Raw genomic sequence first — 6,048 nt, forward strand, 5'->3', positions numbered from 1 at the left:
GGGTCTCGATTTGAACAATTAAGAACCTACATTATTTGAGGATGTATCATTCTATATCAGTTTTTCAACGATTTCCCTATATATTTCTAAGTTACACTTTAAATTTTTATTGGGACCCCACGATTTGAACAATTTAGAACCTTTATCATATCAGGATGCTTGCATAGTAATCTCTTAAATTGTAGCATCATAGTTCTTGAGAAGAAGATTTTAAAACAATTTCCTTTTATATTTCTATGTCAAACTTTGAACCCCTCTTAGGCCCCATTATTTGTTCGGGGGTCAGGATTTTACAATGTAGAGTCTTCACTATACTAGTATGTACAAGTTTCTTTGTAAATATTGGCATTTCTGTTGCAGTGGTTCTTAAGCAGAAGCTTTTTAAACCAATTCATGCATCTCCTTTTATTTGCTTTCTTTAAACAATTTGAAATTCCCTTCCGAGAAGGATGCTTTGTACTAAGTTTGGTATAATTTGGCCTAGTGGTTCTTGAGAAGGATTCAAAAATAAGAAAATCTTAGAGACGAACGGACAGACTGACATACAGATGGATGGGTGTGATCAGAAGAGCTCACCCGAACCAACGATTTAGGTGAGCTTAAAATTACTACATGGTGAATCTGTATCATAAATTTAATAGTATTTAATTTCATTTTCAAATCTTAATTTGTCTATCAAATATTTCCCAACTATGGATGAATCCTACAGGAGCTTTTTTTATGCAGGACCGAGGATTAAGACTAGGATTTTGATTGGGTAGGTTTGGTTTGTTTACTTTCCGAGAACAGCAAAATATAAAAGTGTTGACAGGTCTAATCATTTACTTGATTCCCTCCTTCTAAAGAGAAGCAGGTTAAGTTTTGACTTGTGTTAAAAGTAACAACCAGACAGGCAACTTATTTCTGCATACGTGTGTCATACTATGGAATCATTTAATTTTGTGAGGCCAATTTCCAGGGACTGTGGGTTTGTTTTATTTGTGGGGATGTAGTATTGTGGATGCATCGGTTTATAGTTTCAGTAGGAAAAATAAATCTTTTATAATTAGTTTTCGTCGAGGATGCAAACTCTGATTCGTGGGTGACAGCTATTAACGAATACCACAAAAACTGAACCACAAGTAAGTCTAATGATTCCACAGTATTTCTTACAGGGAGACAATATATATTTCACCTGGGGTTTCAGACAAATTTCTTACCGGCTGCCAGTTTGATTCCGCCGCTGGACTGTTTCCGCTGGTTGACATCTTGTAGGAGAGCATACAGGGCATTAGAACTGTCCAGGTTCTGGTTTGTGGCATAGCATGTATCATCAGAGTCATTCTTCTTTTCTGTTGAAAGACTCCAACATATTAATCACACTATGGCAAAACAGACAAAAATTAACAAGATTGATTTACAAGATTGATCTACAGCATGAACTACAACTTGTCAAGGCCTCTCACACCCATTTTTTGGTACTGTGACTGGGGCCAATGGATTGGGAAAATGCAACGTTTTGATATTAAGTGGGAGTTTTTATCCTTGCTAAATGTACAGTCCCCTGAACAAAAAACTAGGGTATAATGATATAATTTTTTAAAAGTTAATTTTTAAAAAAAAATCATTTCTAATACTCGGAACATGTGTGTATAAAAATGAAAAGGAAAAAAGTTTATTCACAGTGTGTGATACAAGTTTGTTAATGAAGATGTTAAAGGACTGCGAACGAAAGCATTGTCTAGCCGCCTAACTAAAAGTAATTTTTTGAAAGTTGTCTAATCTATGTTATTTTTTTACTATAATGTAAACATTTATGTATATTTTCATTAAATATAAATGATTTAGTCATTACAAACAAAGAGATACATAACTTTGTATTTTGGGTTAAAATAGCTCATTTCATAACAGAAAATAACGGAAAACAGAAAATGTTTTCAAAACATCCCCCCCCCCCCCCGTGAAACAAAATTTCCTTTTGAGGGGATTTAATTATTGTTATTTAGCATTTTTACCAAGCAGTTTGTTGTTTCACGGGGGGGGGGGGGGGGGGAACATATGTCTACAGACCGAAATACATTTAAAAAAAAAGAAGTTTGCTTTGTAAATTATCTCAAAATTATTAACAGATTAGAATTAAAATGAAATTTTACTTTAATACGTATCGTAAATATGTTATTATTAAGTTTTTATGCACATATTGGCCGCTAAAAAATATTTTACTCACTCATAGTGACCGATTTCAATTAAATTTTTTTAAAGCCCCGCGTTAGCAAAACTTTTGTTTAAAGATAATTAATTTGATTACAAATTTTATTTTTATATTAATTGATTAGGATTTGATTATATTTTTTATTAGAAAACTTAGTTTTTTAATATCTGACAGAAATTCCGAAATATTTGGATGTAAAATGTAGGCAGGAAACGGGCGTTAGCGTTCGCAGTTCTTTCCTTAAAGTTTTTTGTGTAATTACTAGCTATGTGCCAAATGGCAAAGAAAATAATGTAACAGTCTTTTAGAGTTTAAAAAAAAGTTATCTTATTTGTAGTAATGTAAAATTTAGTCTATTTTGTATTTATACCTTTTACAAATAAATGTTTCTTGATTGTGTTAGCCTTATGACAATATTTATAAAATCAGTCTTTGTACTTCTGTGTATTTGGGGTATTAGTCCAACCCTTTGACCCACATACTACCGTTTTGTACAGGATCTGTATAGACAAACATTTATATAATAATTTTAACTTTTATTTCAGAATTATTAACTACTAACAGCTTATCAACTAACTGTAATATCAGGACTAAAAGTAATAAACATCGTTCTTAAAATTACATTGTCTTTGTCTGAGGAAATTCTGGCTTAGTTAACGATCACAAGAAACTGTTTACAACGCGGTAGTGTTGCACTTTTTCACAGTGCTTTTATGACTGCTGATTATACAAGATATATATTTAGAATAAGTATTTTGTCTAAAATACTACAGATTAGACAATTTGTCTATAATACTTACAACAGATTAGACAACTTGTCTATAATAATACAGATTAGACAACCTGTCTACAATACTTACTACATATTAGATAACTTGTCTATAATACTACATATTAGACAACTTGTCTATAATACTTACTACAGATTAGACAACTTGTCTACAATACTTACTACAGGCGAAGTAACACAGCTGTTCCTTTTGTTGTACTGTCAGACAATTTGTCTATAATACTATAGATTAGACAACAATACTTACTACAGGCGAAGTAACACAGCTGTTCCTTTTGTTGTACTGTCAGACAATTTGTCTATAATACTATAGATTAGACAACAATACTTACTACAGGCGAAGTAACACAGCTGTTCCTTTTGTTGTACTGTCAGACAATTTGTCTATAATACTATAGATTAGACAACAATACTTACTACATACTAAGTAACACAGCTGTTCCTTTTGTTGTACTGTCAGACAATTTGTCTATAATACTTTAGATTAGACAATAACACTTACTACACATTAGACAACTTGTCTATAATACTACAGATTAGACAATAATACTTACTACAGGCTAAGTAACACAGCTGTTCCTTTTGTTGTACTGTCAGATCACCAGGCAGTGTAACAAAGCATTCCTCCCAATCACCTGGAGTTATCCCATCTTCTGGTGTTCCGACCTTCAGACACAGGGAGCCTGTGCAAAACTGAAAAGAAACCATTAATATTATTATAATAATTTTATTATTGTTAGTAGCTTCCTTTAATTTGCAAAACCATACAGCTAACGACTTCTGAAAAACAAAAGCCTTGATGATTGCTTCTTGTGATTTTACACTCAAATTCTGTAGAATTGTATTTGAAACTTGCTCTTGCAGAAATCATTGTAATAACAAACTTACCCTTTGTTTGCAGTCAAGAGAATTTCTTTGTAATATCAAACGTGTCCCTTGCTGGCAGACCAGAGAATGTCTTTGTAATAACAACTTACCCCTTGTTTGCAGTCAAGAGAATGTCATTGTAATAACAACTTACCTCTTGTTGGCAGTCAAGAGAATGTCTTTGTAATAACAACTTACCCCTTGTTTGCAGTCAAGAGAATGTCTTTGTAATATCAAACGTGTCCCTTGCTGGCAGACCAGAGAATGTCTTTGTAATAACAACTTACCCCTTGTTTGCAGACCTGGGAATAGTCATTGCAGTATTTGAGATCTGGCTCTTTCACTGAATCTGGACATGAAGCATTATTCCCAGTGAAAAGTAGTTAAGGTCAATAATAATCATTAACAATCTTGTAACATGAAGCATTGTTCCCAGTGAATCAGAGTTAAAGGTAATAACAATTCATTAACATAGCTTTAGAACAGTTATGTATCTACTGTTATGATGTTATTGTAATATTAGATGTTCATGGTTATAGAGAGTACCCATCATTAACAAATAAACAACACAAATGACATATAAAACTTTGTATTGTTTGTTCACACTCCCCTATCTACATTTATCTTTAGATCCACCATTGAATAATTACCCTAGCATGATATCAATTATTAACCCCCAACGCTGTAACACTAATTCTACAGTGAATCCAACAAGGTGTCACAACCCGTATTAAGAGGGCTCAATGGTTGGGACCATTTTAAGACTATATTGATCTCCTTTAAAAAAAGAGCTTCATATAAAAATATAGAAACTCATCCAAAGGTAAAGTATATGGATGTTTTCTTTACCAAATTATAGTTTATAGCTTAACAATTTGTATCTGAATATTTGAGGTAGATCTGAGGGTGGATTTATTGGCCATCCTTAAAGTAGATCTGATAATTAACTGTTTTCTTTATTAAAATATAGTTTAACAATACTACTGGAGAAACGTTGCCATTATAAGTCTAAGAAAGTTAGATGATCGCTTGCTGATATTGATTGTTGTTAAAGTAAATAAGGAACATAAAGAATGAATGAGGATGGCACTGGTAATATTAAAATATGGACTTAGTTTTATTTGTTAAACCTCCTTTTAAAGTCAACCAGGTTTGTATAAAAATCTATGAACCTGTCAATAGTAAACAAAAAATAATTATTAAGCAACCAACAAATACAAAACAAATAGGCTCTCTATTGTGGGAAAACATCTGAGCAAAATCCATGGTTTTAATGCTATTGAAGCAAGATATTAGCCCATTAGCTAATTCTACTTTTTGAGGTTACAATACCTTATTTATGAAAGAATGTATTTTATAAATTATCCCAGTAACTCATAGTTTTGATATCTAAGCTATAGTATTTCATTTCTAATATATGTGAAAAGTTAGTTATTGTTACCATATTGAATACTTGTAGTTAGAGAGTACTACCATTATCAGAGTGATCAGAATTGTGAAACATTGTTCCACAAACAGGTGATCGTTGCAAAGTTATATTTTTATGTTTATTATATGTATCATGATATAATGTAATCTACAAAGGAGCTACATTAAAAACTTATTTTTATTTAATCAAATATTGATATTGATAATGATGTAGAACATATTTCTATATTTTTGTAAATTGTGTTCAAGAGCAGTAACTCTTCTTGACACTGTAAGAATTATGCATTATACTCATAGTTATCCTTCTTTACAAATAGTTTGATTAGTGAACTCTGAGCAGTAATGCATTTCATGAATATATATTTAAATATGGTTGTATATTTTTATGCTGAAACTTATTGTAAACATTGATCATTTTTATGCTGATATCTATTAGTTATATTACAGGGTTTAATCCTTTAATCCCTATACATGTATCTGAATAAATGAAGAACCCTTAAGTGGACTTGTTGATCTTTGGGACAACCCACTGTCACAAATGTAAAATGTTTGAGTGTATGTGTGTCGATCTAAAGTGGTAGAAAGCACAAACTTAATAGTAAAAGAAAGAATTAGAATTTATTTATTTTAATTTGATAAACTTTTATTAATTTACATTTATATTATATTTTCATTTATTACTTTTTAATCAAAATCTCATCTACTACACACTTAACGTCCAAATCCAGATCACGTTGTTTGATCTTATTGACTATATTGAGCTGTCCGTCCA

This window comes from Magallana gigas, chromosome 1 (assembly GCF_963853765.1).
Source record: "Magallana gigas chromosome 1, xbMagGiga1.1, whole genome shotgun sequence".
Lineage (NCBI taxonomy): Eukaryota > Metazoa > Mollusca > Bivalvia > Ostreida > Ostreidae > Magallana > Magallana gigas.